The sequence below is a fragment of the Lissotriton helveticus genome, chromosome 12 (genome assembly GCF_964261635.1).
Source record: "Lissotriton helveticus chromosome 12, aLisHel1.1, whole genome shotgun sequence".
NCBI lineage: Eukaryota > Metazoa > Chordata > Amphibia > Caudata > Salamandridae > Lissotriton > Lissotriton helveticus.
This window is the reverse complement of record NC_136073.1, coordinates 8404820-8428117: the sequence shown is the minus strand read 5'-3', so window position 1 is coordinate 8428117 and position 23298 is coordinate 8404820. Positions and strand designations below refer to the sequence as shown.

General features: G+C 40.8%; 1 protein-coding gene across 1 annotated transcript in view; it reads left to right on the top strand.

Annotated features, from left to right (window-relative positions):
- The window catches only part of KISS1R (KISS1 receptor), a 236552-nt gene that overhangs the window by 212003 nt on the left and 1251 nt on the right, over positions 1–23298 (top strand). The window lies entirely within an intron of this gene.

Genomic DNA, 23298 nt, shown 5'->3' with positions numbered 1-23298 from the left:
TCCCGCGTAGAGGGTGTTTCCATTGTCGAGTCTGCTGCTGACGAGGGCCTGGGTGACTGTGGGTGGCTAAAGAGTAGAGGTCAACATGTTTCATGCCTAGGTTGTCGAGCAATCAATTGGCAATTTGTCAGGACCATGAATAAAATAACTATCTACACAGTGGTTGATGTCCTCATTAGTATCAAGGGTAAAACAAACACTCTAACAACCTAACAGTGAGGTACCTTGCGGTAATACCGACCTGGAAAACAGCTAGAAGGCAAGACAGTGTGGCACTTAGTAGTGACACATCCGTGTGTCATACCTAGTCTCAAGGGTGGGCGCCATATTAGAACATATGCAGATAGAGCTGGTGGTACGCGAACAATTATCACCGCAGCAGTAGCCATCTCCGTGGTGAAAATGTTAATGGCATTCGCTAGAAAGAACCTACTGGAGTCGTCAATCTCAAAATAAAATAAATGCAGCAGCGTGTTAGCCACAGTAGTGACACATTTGGGGGGTGTAAAACGTAGTCACAGCGTGGGCGCCATATTGGAACATGTAATTGCTGATCCAGCCAATGTTATTGCTGAAGGTTAGCCTGGAGGGATGTATGTCAGTACAACGCGATCTTTTAGATCGCGGTACATGACAACACTGCCATTACAACGCAAGTCGTTACAACGACTTGCGTTGGAGTGCGTGGATTGTGGAATATTATAATTTTATATTCCAACACCAGTCCACGTAACAGTAGGGAAGGTGTTGGAATATAAAATTACAATATTCCTTATACAACAGCGCCATCCAGCGCAAGTCGTAGTAACGACTTGCGTTGTAATGGCATCGTTGTAAAGGCAATGCGGTGTAAACACCGCGTTGTAAACGATGTTCTCCGCCTGGAGAGTCATCTGTTTGCAAACGTTGTGAAAGCAAGAAATATATGTAAGCAAAAGTTCCCAGGCAAGCACAAACGTAACTAGCAGGTACACTTGTAGATAGAATTAACTACAATGACATTAGACAAAACTGCTTTTTCCAATACAATTAGTTTTAATTATTCAAATATGCATAAAAAATTCCTATGATAAAAATGCATTACAATGTTCAGAGTCAATGCAAACTTCATTGTAATTATACATGATCTAATAGTGATAAAATTTGATTAAACATTATAAAAAATGATGGTTTCCTGTCGACGCGTTTCGACACGTAAGTTGTGTCTTCCTCAGGACTGTACCATCGATGTTCTGTAAAAATAATAATTGTAAATATATTTTTACTATACAATTTTCTTCCCTGGAAAAGCAGTTTACACTTGTTTATATCATGTTCCTTGTACCGCTAGTCAAACTTTCAAATCTATTGATATACCGCATTATGCCTCAACATATCAATGTGAAACCCACGCGACTATGTATAAGCATCTCCAAGATAAGGCATTACCTATTTTAAATGCTTATATAGTGTCCATATCAATTGTTCAACATAATAACAATAGAGCACAAACTTGTCTTCACCTTTTTTCCCACATTATTGACATTTTGCATCTACATTCAAAAAATGCCTAGTGGCCTTGATGGTTCATTGATGACTTAAAGACAAACTGCAATCGAACAATAATAATTTAAAGACATATTCTTTGTCTTGTCAGGTTGGCATAAGTATATACTGTGCTGTACATATATACATAAAACTAGATATCGGTAAAGCCCAATCCCGTGTAGGTCTGCACAGTAGTAGATTTAATACTATGCAGAGCATGCCATCGTATTACACAACCGTGCATTCATTTCACTCCCCCGCAGGAAAGGTTATCCAACGAGGCCCTACAGTGAATAGCTACTACTTCTTTAGGGGTTGTGTGTTATAAGGAAGTTTAAAACATAAGAACTGGCTTTTACCTGTATGCCAGTTTCTACATTTATCAATTAGTTCACACCTGTTGGCTTTAACTGGTTCCTATCCGAGGGACAGATGTTTCAATTATAGACATACATTGTAATAGTCTATCCCTTCCCTATCCTAGGCAATTATTTACTAAATCTGTCTCACCTTTTAGTGTGTTTCAAAAAATGGCGTTGATTTTTTTGAATGGGATTTTCTAAGGGCGAATTACACACCGACGTTCCCCCAATCTGCCGGTGAAAAGGCACTTAGTATCTGGAATATTTTTGAAAAACAAGTGGTATTATATAGATTGATAAATTTAGTTAGGTCCTTATATTTATATAACATCTTTAACACTCATGTATGTTACCTCGTAAATGGTAGTATCTGTTCGTATGATGATATTAAAATATATTTTTTCTCCACTGTATGACACCAAGAGACTGGGGACGTTGTAAAACGCTAGTATTGCCGACCCTAGAATAGAAAGCAATGTTTGGATGTTATAGGTGTGATTACTTTTCCTTTTTAGTCAGGTTTGGGGACCTAGCGGTTTTGCCGACCTAACTACATGGAGTCACACTTACTGAAAGAATTAGGTTGGACGCGTGGAACAGCGGGGGGACAGCTCGACCTCACAGGATACAGTTCCTCCGTTCGGTAGCGTATTCAATAAACAAAGCTCTATGCGGACCCCAGCAGCTGAAAAAGCAGAGTCCTAATTTTAGATAAATGGTCTGTATATCTATTGGTTCTCTCTAATCGAAAAACAAAGCGGTTCTTACCGATTGGGCCCCACGACACATCTCCTACTCAAAAGGTTAAGTATGGCGTCTGGATAAACAAATAGACGACCAAACTTGACAGAATGCAAATTGTCCGTTAGGCGGCGAGTCAGGTGAAGGCTGCTCCAACGGGAAACCGTCAGCTGTAAGAACGGAGTCCTGAATTAAAAAAACATTTTTGTGTCTCTATAGACTATCTCTCTAAAGTAGCCGGGCAACAAAACAACGCCGATAAATCTTACCAATGTGCACACAGAGATGCGCTTGATTGAATGGAGAGGTACGGAATTTCTGTAATTCGTGTTGCCGCAGGTCTACACTAAAAGGCAAAAGAAAGCGGGCGTTACCCAAAGGGAGTTCACAGCCCGTGTGCACACCATGGTTACGAGTGTCCCTAACGCTTATTTACTCTTACCGTTGTCCCCGGGCTGTATGTCACGGAAGTGGTCTTGCTTCGGTCGGTCAGAATTCGAATACGTGACTCCATGGGCCTTTTATGTAAACGGACTGGCTATTGGTTGATGCAGCCCATTATATTTAAAGCGATATTGCGCTTTATATGCGGCTACCTTTATCTTCCGCCCTAGACTCCTGGCAAGGCGATGCAGCCCATTATATTTAAAGAGATATGGTGCTTTTTAGCAGCTACCTCTATCTTCTGCCCTAGACTCCTGGCAAGGCGATGCAACACAAATGTGTGTTTGTCATTCATCTCCTATTGGGGCAGGTCTAACGATCTTTATCTAGCCGTTCCATGATTTCTATCCCCTTTGCCCCCAAAGAAGTGGGGGGGGGGGGGGAGGTTTAGGGGCGGTTATCCCAGAGAGGAACACACTTCATCTATAAATCCAACATGGATTGAGACAACAGTATCTCATGGGGTATTTTTGGGGCGGTTATCCCAGAGAGGAACACACTTCATCTATAAATCCAGCATGGATTGAGACAACAGTATCTCATGGGTGTCCCAACGCGTGTATCTGAAATAGTATTGAGGCTTATGGACACCTCATTCACACATGGTTGGAATGCTTATACTATTAAAGAATGGCATTCGACCAGGGCAAGTCATTGTTCAGGCCTTGCGAAAATGTTTTAAGTGAAAAAATCCAGAAGACTTCTTTCTTCTTTCTTATTTTCTCACCACCTGCATCCTCGGATAGATGTATTTTCTCAAGAATGCGCCATCTGATGTCCGATGGGGCATGGTGATATTCTATATAGTGACTCACTAAGGGGGATGTTAATTTCTTTGTCTTAATTGCAGATCTATGTTCCGTCAGGCGTGTTCTGATCATGCGGGCAGTTTCACCAACATACCCCTTGTTGCACGGGCATAAGATCAAATAGACAACATTACTTGTCTTGCAGGTCCAAAGTTCCTTTGCTGTAATTTTGTAGTCATTATGTATTAAGGTTTCTCCTGGAATGATTCCATCGCATGACAGACACGAGCCACATCGAGACGTGCCTTTAAAGGCATCAGACCCTGATATGGACTTCTGTATGAAGGGAAGTCTTGCCGTTGGGCTATCAAAACGTGATCTGACTATCAGATCTTTCAGATTCTTGTTTCGCCGATGGGCATGCATCGGTTTGGCAAGTTTAGGTTTAGTTGGGTCTGTATTTAACAGGTGCCAATTAGCATTGATGGTTTGTCTGATAGTAGCATTCAGTGTGGAGTGCTTAGTGATGCACACCAGCTTAGGTTCTTGAGTTGGTTTATCCTGCTTGAGAAGACTCTCCCGGTTATAGAACCGGGCTCTCTTGTATGCTTCACGCACCAGACGACGTGGATAGCCCCTATCTATGAACTTCTGTTTCATTTTTACGGATTGTTGGTCGTAATCTTTAATATTTGTGCAATTTCTCCTTACACGCAGGAATTGGGAAAAAGGGATTCCATCTTTCTGACACCTAGGATGATAGCTGGAAAAGTGAAGGAGGGTATTCCGCGCGGTGGGTTTCGTAAATAGATCCACCTCCAATTTATTGGACTGATTTTTAATGTATATGTCCAGAAATTCCACCTGGGATCCGTGTACATGTGAAGTGAACCGAAGGTTGCTATCAGCCATGTTGATCCAATGGAGGAATTCTCGTAGAGTCTGTTCCCCATCGGTCCAGATGAAAAAGATATCATCTATAAACCGGTACCAATGGGAAACAGACTCGTAGAAGGGGGCCATTTCATTGAATATATGGTGAGCCTCAAAAAGGGCCATATATATATTTGCTATGGACGGAGCCATGGCTGCCCCCATGCTCACGCCCTTGGTTTGCTGGTACATATGGTCACCAAACTGGAAAACATTTTCTCTCAATACAAGGTTGAGACAGTCACACATAAACTGTTTGTTACATGGGATATTATAGAGATCGATAAACCACATAGTGGCCTCCACAGCCTCTGTCTGGGGGATGTTGCTATATAGAGCCTCAACATCAAGAGTGACTAAAAGGTCACTATTAGTGTTGAAGGGAAGATGCTCTATCTTACTGATAATTGCTCCAGTGTCTTTAATGTACGATGGAGACAGTTGTACATATGGTCTCAGAATGTTATCTAAATACTTTGAAACTGCCTCAGTCGGGGTGCCTATGGTGGAGACTATCGGACGATAGGGTGGATCTAATTGGTCCTTATGCATTTTGGGCATCCCGTAGATACATGCTATCTTTCTTTGTGATGTATTGAGAAACTCATACTCTTTCTTATTTATAATATTATCCTCTAGGGCCTTAGTGGTGATTTTTTGAATGTTGGTTATTACTCTCATAGTAGGGTTGCTAGTTACTTTCTTATAGAACCGGGGGTCATTCAACATCTTTAGCATGTTGGTTTCATACTGTGTTGAATCTATAAGAACAATACCTCCTCCTTTGTCGCTACTCTTTATAACGACCGATTTGTTGTTTTTTAGGTTGTTTAGAGACTCGTACTCATTTTTAGATATATTGTACCTAGGTTTTGGAATGTATCTGAGAGTTTGTTCCAACTTAGTTATAACCACTTTTTCAAAAATGGCCATTTCTGGGCCTAGTTGGTCCAAATTGGGGGTGAAGGTGGAGGGTAAGGCTACAGTGTTATTACTTCCCATGTCTGTATCATTGTCAGATTTATCTTGGAAGAATTTTTGGAGTCTTATCTTCCTAAAGAAAGAGTGTAGGTCCTGTAAAAGTTCAAATGTATCTACATTAGTATGGGGAACAAAAGTGAGTCCTTTTGTTAACAGAGATATATCTGATGTTTCAAGACGGTATTTAGAAAGATTGAAGATCGGTATTAAATCCATTGTTTGTGATATTGTTTGTGGCGTGTCTCTAGGTAATTCTGGTGTTCTGGAGGATGTTGGTGTGTCTGATATTGGCCTCGGGACTGAGGTTGGAACCGAACCCGTTGTCGGCCCCGTCTGGCCCCGCGGTGGCCTAAAAAAGGCTGCCGGGTATTTCTTCCTCCCCGTTGGGGATTATATGGGCCATCCTCCTGATAGTTAGAGTCTGCATCTGAGTCCGGATCGGAGGAATCCGTAAAATTATTTACTCTAGGTTGATTATAATTTGCTCCTCCTAAATACTGTTCAGTGTTATAATAGTTCTCTATCAGATAAGGATAAGTGCGTTCTAATGTGTAGAACCTTTTATCTTTAGTGAATTTCTCACCCTTCCTTTTGGAAAGATATTCTGCAAATGACGCAATGTCCTTTTTAAGGGCTTCTAATTGGGCATCTGCATCCTCAATGGTACTAGATCTTTTAATTTTTTCCTCAAGTTCCTCTATTTCTTTTTTTATTTCTGCCGCTAGTTCCTTAGAGGTTGTTACAATGAGGATCATAAGGTCCCTTGAGCATCTGCTCGCAATCATGCTCCATTTGTGTAGGAAGGCTTTGATGTCTACGAATAACCCAGGGATGTTCCTAATACGTAGTCCCATGGGTATGATGCCTGATTTCAAATAATTTAACATAAATTCCCCATGGGCTTCTATTCTTATAAGTTTTTTCCTAAGGTTGGACAATTTGCCTACATCACTGTTGTTATGGGTATTAGACATAAAACCTCGACTTGAGGAAGCCGAGATCCCAACCAATGTTTCAAAGTCAGCATCTGAAAACCCAAATGTTTCCATTTGTGCCATTGTGGTTGAAGGAATAAGGACAATGAACGTTTAAATATGTATAGCACAGTACAACAGGGGGTATGCCAGCTTAAAAAGTTTCACAGTGTACGAGCAATAGCGGTAATGCAATAACAACAACTAACACCCCACACGGACAGGCCGTGGGTAACACTATGTAAAATAACAGGAGCCCCCTGGTGCAAATAGCAATCCTGGGTCAGGGTAGAGAATATATGTAAGCAAAAGTTCCCAGGCAAGCACAAACGTAACTAGCAGGTACACTTGTAGATAGAATTAACTACAATGACATTAGACAAAACTGCTTTTTCCAATACAATTAGTTTTAATTATTCAAATATGCATAAAAAATTCCTATGATAAAAATGCATTACAATGTTCAGAGTCAATGCAAACTTCATTGTAATTATACATGATCTAATAGTGATAAAATTTGATTAAACATTATAAAAAATGATGGTTTCCTGTCGACGCGTTTCGACACGTAAGTTGTGTCTTCCTCAGGACTGTACCATCGATGTTCTGTAAAAATAATAATTGTAAATATATTTTTACTATACAATTTTCTTCCCTGGAAAAGCAGTTTACACTTGTTTATATCATGTTCCTTGTACCGCTAGTCAAACTTTCAAATCTATTGATATACCGCATTATGCCTCAACATATCAATGTGAAACCCACGCGACTATGTATAAGCATCTCCAAGATAAGGCATTACCTATTTTAAATGCTTATATAGTGTCCATATCAATTGTTCAACATAATAACAATAGAGCACAAACTTGTCTTCACCTTTTTTCCCACATTATTGACATTTTGCATCTACATTCAAAAAATGCCTAGTGGCCTTGATGGTTCATTGATGACTTAAAGACAAACTGCAATCGAACAATAATAATTTAAAGACATATTCTTTGTCTTGTCAGGTTGGCATAAGTATATACTGTGCTGTACATATATACATAAAACTAGATATCGGTAAAGCCCAATCCCGTGTAGGTCTGCACAGTAGTAGATTTAATACTATGCAGAGCATGCCATCGTATTACACAACCGTGCATTCATTTCACTCCCCCGCAGGAAAGGTTATCCAACGAGGCCCTACAGTGAATAGCTACTACTTCTTTAGGGGTTGTGTGTTATAAGGAAGTTTAAAACATAAGAACTGGCTTTTACCTGTATGCCAGTTTCTACATTTATCAATTAGTTCACACCTGTTGGCTTTAACTGGTTCCTATCCGAGGGACAGATGTTTCAATTATAGACATACATTGTAATAGTCTATCCCTTCCCTATCCTAGGCAATTATTTACTAAATCTGTCTCACCTTTTAGTGTGTTTCAAAAAATGGCGTTGATTTTTTTGAATGGGATTTTCTAAGGGCGAATTACACACCGACGTTCCCCCAATCTGCCGGTGAAAAGGCACTTAGTATCTGGAATATTTTTGAAAAACAAGTGGTATTATATAGATTGATAAATTTAGTTAGGTCCTTATATTTATATAACATCTTTAACACTCATGTATGTTACCTCGTAAATGGTAGTATCTGTTCGTATGATGATATTAAAATATATTTTTTCTCCACTGTATGACACCAAGAGACTGGGGACGTTGTAAAACGCTAGTATTGCCGACCCTAGAATAGAAAGCAATGTTTGGATGTTATAGGTGTGATTACTTTTCCTTTTTAGTCAGGTTTGGGGACCTAGCGGTTTTGCCGACCTAACTACATGGAGTCACACTTACTGAAAGAATTAGGTTGGACGCGTGGAACAGCGGGGGGACAGCTCGACCTCACAGGATACAGTTCCTCCGTTCGGTAGCGTATTCAATAAACAAAGCTCTATGCGGACCCCAGCAGCTGAAAAAGCAGAGTCCTAATTTTAGATAAATGGTCTGTATATCTATTGGTTCTCTCTAATCGAAAAACAAAGCGGTTCTTACCGATTGGGCCCCACGACACATCTCCTACTCAAAAGGTTAAGTATGGCGTCTGGATAAACAAATAGACGACCAAACTTGACAGAATGCAAATTGTCCGTTAGGCGGCGAGTCAGGTGAAGGCTGCTCCAACGGGAAACCGTCAGCTGTAAGAACGGAGTCCTGAATTAAAAAAACATTTTTGTGTCTCTATAGACTATCTCTCTAAAGTAGCCGGGCAACAAAACAACGCCGATAAATCTTACCAATGTGCACACAGAGATGCGCTTGATTGAATGGAGAGGTACGGAATTTCTGTAATTCGTGTTGCCGCAGGTCTACACTAAAAGGCAAAAGAAAGCGGGCGTTACCCAAAGGGAGTTCACAGCCCGTGTGCACACCATGGTTACGAGTGTCCCTAACGCTTATTTACTCTTACCGTTGTCCCCGGGCTGTATGTCACGGAAGTGGTCTTGCTTCGGTCGGTCAGAATTCGAATACGTGACTCCATGGGCCTTTTATGTAAACGGACTGGCTATTGGTTGATGCAGCCCATTATATTTAAAGCGATATTGCGCTTTATATGCGGCTACCTTTATCTTCCGCCCTAGACTCCTGGCAAGGCGATGCAGCCCATTATATTTAAAGAGATATGGTGCTTTTTAGCAGCTACCTCTATCTTCTGCCCTAGACTCCTGGCAAGGCGATGCAACACAAATGTGTGTTTGTCATTCATCTCCTATTGGGGCAGGTCTAACGATCTTTATCTAGCCGTTCCATGATTTCTATCCCCTTTGCCCCCAAAGAAGTGGGGGGGGGGGGGGAGGTTTAGGGGCGGTTATCCCAGAGAGGAACACACTTCATCTATAAATCCAACATGGATTGAGACAACAGTATCTCATGGGGTATTTTTGGGGCGGTTATCCCAGAGAGGAACACACTTCATCTATAAATCCAGCATGGATTGAGACAACAGTATCTCATGGGTGTCCCAACGCGTGTATCTGAAATAGTATTGAGGCTTATGGACACCTCATTCACACATGGTTGGAATGCTTATACTATTAAAGAATGGCATTCGACCAGGGCAAGTCATTGTTCAGGCCTTGCGAAAATGTTTTAAGTGAAAAAATCCAGAAGACTTCTTTCTTCTTTCTTATTTTCTCACCACCTGCATCCTCGGATAGATGTATTTTCTCAAGAATGCGCCATCTGATGTCCGATGGGGCATGGTGATATTCTATATAGTGACTCACTAAGGGGGATGTTAATTTCTTTGTCTTAATTGCAGATCTATGTTCCGTCAGGCGTGTTCTGATCATGCGGGCAGTTTCACCAACATACCCCTTGTTGCACGGGCATAAGATCAAATAGACAACATTACTTGTCTTGCAGGTCCAAAGTTCCTTTGCTGTAATTTTGTAGTCATTATGTATTAAGGTTTCTCCTGGAATGATTCCATCGCATGACAGACACGAGCCACATCGAGACGTGCCTTTAAAGGCATCAGACCCTGATATGGACTTCTGTATGAAGGGAAGTCTTGCCGTTGGGCTATCAAAACGTGATCTGACTATCAGATCTTTCAGATTCTTGTTTCGCCGATGGGCATACATCGGTTTGGCAAGTTTAGGTTTAGTTGGGTCTGTATTTAACAGGTGCCAATTAGCATTGATGGTTTGTCTGATAGTAGCATTCAGTGTGGAGTGCTTAGTGATGCACACCAGCTTAGGTTCTTGAGTTGGTTTATCCTGCTTGAGAAGACTCTCCCGGTTATAGAACCGGGCTCTCTTGTATGCTTCACGCACCAGACGACGTGGATAGCCCCTATCTATGAACTTCTGTTTCATTTTTACGGATTGTTGGTCGTAATCTTTAATATTTGTGCAATTTCTCCTTACACGCAGGAATTGGGAAAAAGGGATTCCATCTTTCTGACACCTAGGATGATAGCTGGAAAAGTGAAGGAGGGTATTCCGCGCGGTGGGTTTCGTAAATAGATCCACCTCCAATTTATTGGACTGATTTTTAATGTATATGTCCAGAAATTCCACCTGGGATCCGTGTACATGTGAAGTGAACCGAAGGTTGCTATCAGCCATGTTGATCCAATGGAGGAATTCTCGTAGAGTCTGTTCCCCATCGGTCCAGATGAAAAAGATATCATCTATAAACCGGTACCAATGGGAAACAGACTCGTAGAAGGGGGCCATTTCATTGAATATATGGTGAGCCTCAAAAAGGGCCATATATATATTTGCTATGGACGGAGCCATGGCTGCCCCCATGCTCACGCCCTTGGTTTGCTGGTACATATGGTCACCAAACTGGAAAACATTTTCTCTCAATACAAGGTTGAGACAGTCACACATAAACTGTTTGTTACATGGGATATTATAGAGATCGATAAACCACATAGTGGCCTCCACAGCCTCTGTCTGGGGGATGTTGCTATATAGAGCCTCAACATCAAGAGTGACTAAAAGGTCACTATTAGTGTTGAAGGGAAGATGCTCTATCTTACTGATAATTGCTCCAGTGTCTTTAATGTACGATGGAGACAGTTGTACATATGGTCTCAGAATGTTATCTAAATACTTTGAAACTGCCTCAGTCGGGGTGCCTATGGTGGAGACTATCGGACGATAGGGTGGATCTAATTGGTCCTTATGCATTTTGGGCATCCCGTAGATACATGCTATCTTTCTTTGTGATGTATTGAGAAACTCATACTCTTTCTTATTTATAATATTATCCTCTAGGGCCTTAGTGGTGATTTTTTGAATGTTGGTTATTACTCTCATAGTAGGGTTGCTAGTTACTTTCTTATAGAACCGGGGGTCATTCAACATCTTTAGCATGTTGGTTTCATACTGTGTTGAATCTATAAGAACAATACCTCCTCCTTTGTCGCTACTCTTTATAACGACCGATTTGTTGTTTTTTAGGTTGTTTAGAGACTCGTACTCATTTTTAGATATATTGTACCTAGGTTTTGGAATGTATCTGAGAGTTTGTTCCAACTTAGTTATAACCACTTTTTCAAAAATGGCCATTTCTGGGCCTAGTTGGTCCAAATTGGGGGTGAAGGTGGAGGGTAAGGCTACAGTGTTATTACTTCCCATGTCTGTATCATTGTCAGATTTATCTTGGAAGAATTTTTGGAGTCTTATCTTCCTAAAGAAAGAGTGTAGGTCCTGTAAAAGTTCAAATGTATCTACATTAGTATGGGGAACAAAAGTGAGTCCTTTTGTTAACAGAGATATATCTGATGTTTCAAGACGGTATTTAGAAAGATTGAAGATCGGTATTAAATCCATTGTTTGTGATATTGTTTGTGGCGTGTCTCTAGGTAATTCTGGTGTTCTGGAGGATGTTGGTGTGTCTGATATTGGCCTCGGGACTGAGGTTGGAACCGAACCCGTTGTCGGCCCCGTCTGGCCCCGCGGTGGCCTAAAAAAGGCTGCCGGGTATTTCTTCCTCCCCGTTGGGGATTATATGGGCCATCCTCCTGATAGTTAGAGTCTGCATCTGAGTCCGGATCGGAGGAATCCGTAAAATTATTTACTCTAGGTTGATTATAATTTGCTCCTCCTGAATACTGTTCAGTGTTATAATAGTTCTCTATCAGATAAGGATAAGTGCGTTCTAATGTGTAGAACCTTTTATCTTTAGTGAATTTCTCACCCTTCCTTTTGGAAAGATATTCTGCAAATGACGCAATGTCCTTTTTAAGGGCTTCTAATTGGGCATCTGCATCCTCAATGGTACTAGATCTTTTAATTTTTTCCTCAAGTTCCTCTATTTCTTTTTTTATTTCTGCCGCTAGTTCCTTAGAGGTTGTTACAATGAGGATCATAAGGTCCCTTGAGCATCTGCTCGCAATCATGCTCCATTTGTGTAGGAAGGCTTTGATGTCTACGAATAACCCAGGGATGTTCCTAATACGTAGTCCCATGGGTATGATGCCTGATTTCAAATAATTTAACATAAATTCCCCATGGGCTTCTATTCTTATAAGTTTTTTCCTAAGGTTGGACAATTTGCCTACATCACTGTTGTTATGGGTATTAGACATAAAACCTCGACTTGAGGAAGCCGAGATCCCAACCAATGTTTCAAAGTCAGCATCTGAAAACCCAAATGTTTCCATTTGTGCCATTGTGGTTGAAGGAATAAGGACAATGAACGTTTAAATATGTATAGCACAGTACAACAGGGGGTATGCCAGCTTAAAAAGTTTCACAGTGTACGAGCAATAGCGGTAATGCAATAACAACAACTAACACCCCACACGGACAGGCCGTGGGTAACACTATGTAAAATAACAGGAGCCCCCTGGTGCAAATAGCAATCCTGGGTCAGGGTAGAGAATATATGTAAGCAAAAGTTCCCAGGCAAGCACAAACGTAACTAGCAGGTACACTTGTAGATAGAATTAACTACAATGACATTAGACAAAACTGCTTTTTCCAATACAATTAGTTTTAATTATTCAAATATGCATAAAAAATTCCTATGATAAAAATGCATTACAATGTTCAGAGTCAATGCAAACTTCATTGTAATTATACATGATCTACGAGTCTGTTTCCCATTGGTACCGGTTTATAGATGATATCTTTTTCATCTGGACCGATGGGGAACAGACTCTACGAGAATTCCTCCATTGGATCAACATGGCTGATAGCAACCTTCGGTTCACTTCACATGTACACGGATCCCAGGTGGAATTTCTGGACATATACATTAAAAATCAGTCCAATAAATTGGAGGTGGATCTATTTACGAAACCCACCGCGCGGAATACCCTCCTTCACTTTTCCAGCTATCATCCTAGGTGTCAGAAAGATGGAATCCCTTTTTCCCAATTCCTGCGTGTAAGGAGAAATTGCACAAATATTAAAGATTACGACCAACAATCCGTAAAAATGAAACAGAAGTTCATAGATAGGGGCTATCCACGTCGTCTGGTGCGTGAAGCATACAAGAGAGCCCGGTTCTATAACCGGGAGAGTCTTCTCAAGCAGGATAAACCAACTCAAGAACCTAAGCTGGTGTGCATCACTAAGCACTCCACACTGAATGCTACTATCAGACAAACCATCAATGCTAATTGGCACCTGTTAAATACAGACCCAACTAAACCTAAACTTGCCAAACCGATGTATGCCCATCGGCGAAACAAGAATCTGAAAGATCTGATAGTCAGATCACGTTTTGATAGCCCAACGGCAAGACTTCCCTTCATACAGAAGTCCATATCAGGGTCTGATGCCTTTAAAGGCACGTCTCGATGTGGCTCGTGTCTGTCATGCGATGGAATCATTCCAGGAGAAACCTTAATACATAATGACTACAAAATTACAGCAAAGGAACTTTGGACCTGCAAGACAAGTAATGTTGTCTATTTGATCTTATGCCCGTGCAACAAGGGGTATGTTGGTGAAACTGCCCGCATGATCAGAACACGCCTGACGGAACATAGATCTGCAATTAAGACAAAGAAATTAACATCCCCCTTAGTGAGTCACTATATAGAATATCACCATGCCCCATCGGACATCAGATGGCGCATTCTTGAGAAGATACATCTATCCGAGGATGCAGGTGGTGAGAAAATAAGAAAGAAGAAAGAAGTCTTCTGGATTTTTTCACTTAAAACATTTTCGCAAGGCCTGAACAATGACTTGCCCTGGTCGAATGCCATTCTTTAATAGTATAAGCATTCCAACCATGTGTGAATGAGGTGTCCATAAGCCTCAATACTATTTCAGATACACGCGTTGGGACACCCATGAGATACTGTTGTCTCAATCCATGCTGGATTTATAGATGAAGTGTGTTCCTCTCTGGGATAACCGCCCCAAAAATACCCCATGAGATACTGTTGTCTCAATCCATGTTGGATTTATAGATGAAGTGTGTTCCTCTCTGGGATAACCGCCCCTAAACCTCCCCCCCCCCCCCCACTTCTTTGGGGGCAAAGGGGATAGAAATCATGGAACGGCTAGATAAAGATCGTTAGACCTGCCCCAATAGGAGATGAATGACAAACACACATTTGTGTTGCATCGCCTTGCCAGGAGTCTAGGGCAGAAGATAGAGGTAGCTGCTAAAAAGCACCATATCTCTTTAAATATAATGGGCTGCATCGCCTTGCCAGGAGTCTAGGGCGGAAGATAAAGGTAGCCGCATATAAAGCGCAATATCGCTTTAAATATAATGGGCTGCATCAACCAATAGCCAGTCCGTTTACATAAAAGGCCCATGGAGTCACGTATTCGAATTCTGACCGACCGAAGCAAGACCACTTCCGTGACATACAGCCCGGGGACAACGGTAAGAGTAAATAAGCGTTAGGGACACTCGTAACCATGGTGTGCACACGGGCTGTGAACTCCCTTTGGGTAACGCCCGCTTTCTTTTGCCTTTTAGTGTAGACCTGCGGCAACACGAATTACAGAAATTCCGTACCTCTCCATTCAATCAAGCGCATCTCTGTGTGCACATTGGTAAGATTTATCGGCGTTGTTTTGTTGCCCGGCTACTTTAGAGAGATAGTCTATAGAGACACAAAAATGTTTTTTTAATTCAGGACTCCGTTCTTACAGCTGACGGTTTCCCGTTGGAGCAGCCTTCACCTGACTCGCCGCCTAACGGACAATTTGCATTCTGTCAAGTTTGGTCGTCTATTTGTTTATCCAGACGCCATACTTAACCTTTTGAGTAGGAGATGTGTCGTGGGGCCCAATCGGTAAGAACCGCTTTGTTTTTCGATTAGAGAGAACCAATAGATATACAGACCATTTATCTAAAATTAGGACTCTGCTTTTTCAGCTGCTGGGGTCCGCATAGAGCTTTGTTTATTGAATACGCTACCGAACGGAGGAACTGTATCCTGTGAGGTCGAGCTGTCCCCCCGCTGTTCCACGCGTCCAACCTAATTCTTTCAGTAAGTGTGACTCCATGTAGTTAGGTCGGCAAAACCGCTAGGTCCCCAAACCTGACTAAAAAGGAAAAGTAATCACACCTATAACATCCAAACATTGCTTTCTATTCTAGGGTCGGCAATACTAGCGTTTTACAACGTCCCCAGTCTCTTGGTGTCATACAGTGGAGAAAAAATATATTTTAATATCATCATACGAACAGATACTACCATTTACGAGGTAACATACATGAGTGTTAAAGATGTTATATAAATATAAGGACCTAACTAAATTTATCAATCTATATAATACCACTTGTTTTTCAAAAATATTCCAGATACTAAGTGCCTTTTCACCGGCAGATTGGGGGAACGTCGGTGTGTAATTCGCCCTTAGAAAATCCCATTCAAAAAAATCAACGCCATTTTTTGAAACACACTAAAAGGTGAGACAGATTTAGTAAATAATTGCCTAGGATAGGGAAGGGATAGACTATTACAATGTATGTCTATAATTGAAACATCTGTCCCTCGGATAGGAACCAGTTAAAGCCAACAGGTGTGAACTAATTGATAAATGTAGAAACTGGCATACAGGTAAAAGCCAGTTCTTATGTTTTAAACTTCCTTATAACACACAACCCCTAAAGAAGTAGTAGCTATTCACTGTAGGGCCTCGTTGGATAACCTTTCCTGCGGGGGAGTGAAATGAATGCACGGTTGTGTAATACGATGGCATGCTCTGCATAGTATTAAATCTACTACTGTGCAGACCTACACGGGATTGGGCTTTACCGATATCTAGTTTTATGTATATATGTACAGCACAGTATATACTTATGCCAACCTGACAAGACAAAGAATATGTCTTTAAATTATTATTGTTCGATTGCAGTTTGTCTTTAAGTCATCAATGAACCATCAAGGCCACTAGGCATTTTTTGAATGTAGATGCAAAATGTCAATAATGTGGGAAAAAAGGTGAAGACAAGTTTGTGCTCTATTGTTATTATGTTGAACAATTGATATGGACACTATATAAGCATTTAAAATAGGTAATGCCTTATCTTGGAGATGCTTATACATAGTCGCGTGGGTTTCACATTGATATGTTGAGGCATAATGCGGTATATCAATAGATTTGAAAGTTTGACTAGCGGTACAAGGAACATGATATAAACAAGTGTAAACTGCTTTTCCAGGGAAGAAAATTGTATAGTAAAAATATATTTACAATTATTATTTTTACAGAACATCGATGGTACAGTCCTGAGGAAGACACAACTTACGTGTCGAAACGCGTCGACAGGAAACCATCATTTTTTATAATGTTTAATCAAATTTTATCACTATTAGATCATGTATAATTACAATGAAGTTTGCATTGACTCTGAACATTGTAATGCATTTTTATCATAGGAATTTTTTATGCATATTTGAATAATTAAAACTAATTGTATTGGAAAAAGCAGTTTTGTCTAATGTCATTGTAGTTAATTCTATCTACAAGTGTACCTGCTAGTTACGTTTGTGCTTGCCTGGGAACTTTTGCTTACATATATTCTCTACCCTGACCCAGGATTGCTATTTGCACCAGGGGGCTCCTGTTATTTTACATAGTGTTACCCACGGCCTGTCCGTGTGGGGTGTTAGTTGTTGTTATTGCATTACCGCTATTGCTCGTACACTGTGAAACTTTTTAAGCTGGCATACCCCCTGTTGTACTGTGCTATACATATTTAAACGTTCATTGTCCTTATTCCTTCAACCACAATGGCACAAATGGAAACATTTGGGTTTTCAGATGCTGACTTTGAAACATTGGTTGGGATCTCGGCTTCCTCAAGTCGAGGTTTTATGTCTAATACCCATAACAACAGTGATGTAGGCAAATTGTCCAACCTTAGGAAAAAACTTATAAGAATAGAAGCCCATGGGGAATTTATGTTAAATTATTTGAAATCAGGCATCATACCCATGGGACTACGTATTAGGAACATCCCTGGGTTATTCGTAGACATCAAAGCCTTCCTACACAAATGGAGCATGATTGCGAGCAGATGCTCAAGGGACCTTATGATCCTCATTGTAACAACCTCTAAGGAACTAGCGGCAGAAATAAAAAAAGAAATAGAGGAACTTGAGGAAAAAATTAAAAGATCTAGTACCATTGAGGATGCAGATGCCCAATTAGAAGCCCTTAAAAAGGACATTGCGTCATTTGCAGAATATCTTTCCAAAAGGAAGGGTGAGAAATTCACTAAAGATAAAAGGTTCTACACATTAGAACGCACTTATCCTTATCTGATAGAGAACTATTATAACACTGAACAGTATTCAGGAGGAGCAAATTATAATCAACCTAGAGTAAATAATTTTACGGATTCCTCCGATCCGGACTCAGATGCAGACTCTAACTATCAGGAGGATGGCCCATATAATCCCCAACGGGGAGGAAGAAATACCCGGCAGCCTTTTTTAGGCCACCGCGGGGCCAGACGGGGCCGACAACGGGTTCGGTTCCAACCTCAGTCCCGAGGCCAATATCAGACACACCAACATCCTCCAGAACACCAGAATTACCTAGAGACACGCCACAAACAATATCACAAACAATGGATTTAATACCGATCTTCAATCTTTCTAAATACCGTCTTGAAACATCAGATATATCTCTGTTAACAAAAGGACTCACTTTTGTTCCCCATACTAATGTAGATACATTTGAACTTTTACAGGACCTACACTCTTTCTTTAGGAAGATAAGACTCCAAAAATTCTTCCAAGATAAATCTGACAATGATACAGACATGGGAAGTAATAACACTGTAGCCTTACCCTCCACCTTCACCCCCAATTTGGACCAACTAGGCCCAGAAATGGCCATTTTTGAAAAAGTGGTTATAACTAAGTTGGAACAAACTCTCAGATACATTCCAAAACCTAGGTACAATATATCTAAAAATGAGTACGAGTCTCTAAACAACCTAAAAAACAACAAATCGGTCGTTATAAAGAGTAGCGACAAAGGAGGAGGTATTGTTCTTATAGATTCAACACAGTATGAAACCAACATGCTAAAGATGTTGAATGACCCCCGGTTCTATAAGAAAGTAACTAGCAACCCTACTATGAGAGTAATAACCAACATTCAAAAAATCACCACTAAGGCCCTAGAGGATAATATTATAAATAAGAAAGAGTATGAGTTTCTCAATACATCACAAAGAAAGATAGCATGTATCTACGGGATGCCCAAAATGCATAAGGACCAATTAGATCCACCCTATCGTCCGATAGTCTCCACCATAGGCACCCCGACTGAGGCAGTTTCAAAGTATTTAGATAACATTCTGAGACCATATGTACAACTGTCTCCATCGTACATTAAAGACACTGGAGCAATTATCAGTAAGATAGAGCATCTTCCCTTCAACACTAATAGTGACCTTTTAGTCACTCTTGATGTTGAGGCTCTATATAGCAACATCCCCCAGACAGAGGCTGTGGAGGCCACTATGTGGTTTATCGATCTCTATAATATCCCATGTAACAAACAGTTTATGTGTGACTGTCTCAACCTTGTATTGAGAGAAAATGTTTTCCAGTTTGGTGACCATATGTACCAGCAAACCAAGGGCGTGAGCATGGGGGCAGCCATGGCTCCGTCCATAGCAAATATATATATGGCCCTTTTTGAGGCTCACCATATATTCAATGAAATGGCCCCCTTCTACGAGTCTGTTTCCCATTGGTACCGGTTTATAGATGATATCTTTTTCATCTGGACCGATGGGGAACAGACTCTACGAGAATTCCTCCATTGGATCAACATGGCTGATAGCAACCTTCGGTTCACTTCACATGTACACGGATCCCAGGTGGAATTTCTGGACATATACATTAAAAATCAGTCCAATAAATTGGAGGTGGATCTATTTACGAAACCCACCGCGCGGAATACCCTCCTTCACTTTTCCAGCTATCATCCTAGGTGTCAGAAAGATGGAATCCCTTTTTCCCAATTCCTGCGTGTAAGGAGAAATTGCACAAATATTAAAGATTACGACCAACAATCCGTAAAAATGAAACAGAAGTTCATAGATAGGGGCTATCCACGTCGTCTGGTGCGTGAAGCATACAAGAGAGCCCGGTTCTATAACCGGGAGAGTCTTCTCAAGCAGGATAAACCAACTCAAGAACCTAAGCTGGTGTGCATCACTAAGCACTCCACACTGAATGCTACTATCAGACAAACCATCAATGCTAATTGGCACCTGTTAAATACAGACCCAACTAAACCTAAACTTGCCAAACCGATGTATGCCCATCGGCGAAACAAGAATCTGAAAGATCTGATAGTCAGATCACGTTTTGATAGCCCAACGGCAAGACTTCCCTTCATACAGAAGTCCATATCAGGGTCTGATGCCTTTAAAGGCACGTCTCGATGTGGCTCGTGTCTGTCATGCGATGGAATCATTCCAGGAGAAACCTTAATACATAATGACTACAAAATTACAGCAAAGGAACTTTGGACCTGCAAGACAAGTAATGTTGTCTATTTGATCTTATGCCCGTGCAACAAGGGGTATGTTGGTGAAACTGCCCGCATGATCAGAACACGCCTGACGGAACATAGATCTGCAATTAAGACAAAGAAATTAACATCCCCCTTAGTGAGTCACTATATAGAATATCACCATGCCCCATCGGACATCAGATGGCGCATTCTTGAGAAAATACATCTATCCGAGGATGCAGGTGGTGAGAAAATAAGAAAGAAGAAAGAAGTCTTCTGGATTTTTTCACTTAAAACATTTTCGCAAGGCCTGAACAATGACTTGCCCTGGTCGAATGCCATTCTTTAATAGTATAAGCATTCCAACCATGTGTGAATGAGGTGTCCATAAGCCTCAATACTATTTCAGATACACGCGTTGGGACACCCATGAGATACTGTTGTCTCAATCCATGCTGGATTTATAGATGAAGTGTGTTCCTCTCTGGGATAACCGCCCCAAAAATACCCCATGAGATACTGTTGTCTCAATCCATGTTGGATTTATAGATGAAGTGTGTTCCTCTCTGGGATAACCGCCCCTAAACCTCCCCCCCCCCCCCCCACTTCTTTGGGGGCAAAGGGGATAGAAATCATGGAACGGCTAGATAAAGATCGTTAGACCTGCCCCAATAGGAGATGAATGACAAACACACATTTGTGTTGCATCGCCTTGCCAGGAGTCTAGGGCAGAAGATAGAGGTAGCTGCTAAAAAGCACCATATCTCTTTAAATATAATGGGCTGCATCGCCTTGCCAGGAGTCTAGGGCGGAAGATAAAGGTAGCCGCATATAAAGCGCAATATCGCTTTAAATATAATGGGCTGCATCAACCAATAGCCAGTCCGTTTACATAAAAGGCCCATGGAGTCACGTATTCGAATTCTGACCGACCGAAGCAAGACCACTTCCGTGACATACAGCCCGGGGACAACGGTAAGAGTAAATAAGCGTTAGGGACACTCGTAACCATGGTGTGCACACGGGCTGTGAACTCCCTTTGGGTAACGCCCGCTTTCTTTTGCCTTTTAGTGTAGACCTGCGGCAACACGAATTACAGAAATTCCGTACCTCTCCATTCAATCAAGCGCATCTCTGTGTGCACATTGGTAAGATTTATCGGCGTTGTTTTGTTGCCCGGCTACTTTAGAGAGATAGTCTATAGAGACACAAAAATGTTTTTTTAATTCAGGACTCCGTTCTTACAGCTGACGGTTTCCCGTTGGAGCAGCCTTCACCTGACTCGCCGCCTAACGGACAATTTGCATTCTGTCAAGTTTGGTCGTCTATTTGTTTATCCAGACGCCATACTTAACCTTTTGAGTAGGAGATGTGTCGTGGGGCCCAATCGGTAAGAACCGCTTTGTTTTTCGATTAGAGAGAACCAATAGATATACAGACCATTTATCTAAAATTAGGACTCTGCTTTTTCAGCTGCTGGGGTCCGCATAGAGCTTTGTTTATTGAATACGCTACCGAACGGAGGAACTGTATCCTGTGAGGTCGAGCTGTCCCCCCGCTGTTCCACGCGTCCAACCTAATTCTTTCAGTAAGTGTGACTCCATGTAGTTAGGTCGGCAAAACCGCTAGGTCCCCAAACCTGACTAAAAAGGAAAAGTAATCACACCTATAACATCCAAACATTGCTTTCTATTCTAGGGTCGGCAATACTAGCGTTTTACAACGTCCCCAGTCTCTTGGTGTCATACAGTGGAGAAAAAATATATTTTAATATCATCATACGAACAGATACTACCATTTACAAGGTAACATACATGAGTGTTAAAGATGTTATATAAATATAAGGACCTAACTAAATTTATCAATCTATATAATACCACTTGTTTTTCAAAAATATTCCAGATACTAAGTGCCTTTTCACCGGCAGATTGGGGGAACGTCGGTGTGTAATTCGCCCTTAGAAAATCCCATTCAAAAAAATCAACGCCATTTTTTGAAACACACTAAAAGGTGAGACAGATTTAGTAAATAATTGCCTAGGATAGGGAAGGGATAGACTATTACAATGTATGTCTATAATTGAAACATCTGTCCCTCGGATAGGAACCAGTTAAAGCCAACAGGTGTGAACTAATTGATAAATGTAGAAACTGGCATACAGGTAAAAGCCAGTTCTTATGTTTTAAACTTCCTTATAACACACAACCCCTAAAGAAGTAGTAGCTATTCACTGTAGGGCCTCGTTGGATAACCTTTCCTGCGGGGGAGTGAAATGAATGCACGGTTGTGTAATACGATGGCATGCTCTGCATAGTATTAAATCTACTACTGTGCAGACCTACACGGGATTGGGCTTTACCGATATCTAGTTTTATGTATATATGTACAGCACAGTATATACTTATGCCAACCTGACAAGACAAAGAATATGTCTTTAAATTATTATTGTTCGATTGCAGTTTGTCTTTAAGTCATCAATGAACCATCAAGGCCACTAGGCATTTTTTGAATGTAGATGCAAAATGTCAATAATGTGGGAAAAAAGGTGAAGACAAGTTTGTGCTCTATTGTTATTATGTTGAACAATTGATATGGACACTATATAAGCATTTAAAATAGGTAATGCCTTATCTTGGAGATGCTTATACATAGTCGCGTGGGTTTCACATTGATATGTTGAGGCATAATGCGGTATATCAATAGATTTGAAAGTTTGACTAGCGGTACAAGGAACATGATATAAACAAGTGTAAACTGCTTTTCCAGGGAAGAAAATTGTATAGTAAAAATATATTTACAATTATTATTTTTACAGAACATCGATGGTACAGTCCTGAGGAAGACACAACTTACGTGTCGAAACGCGTCGACAGGAAACCATCATTTTTTATAATGTTTAATCAAATTTTATCACTATTAGATCATGTATAATTACAATGAAGTTTGCATTGACTCTGAACATTGTAATGCATTTTTATCATAGGAATTTTTTATGCATATTTGAATAATTAAAACTAATTGTATTGGAAAAAGCAGTTTTGTCTAATGTCATTGTAGTTAATTCTATCTACAAGTGTACCTGCTAGTTACGTTTGTGCTTGCCTGGGAACTTTTGCTTACATATATT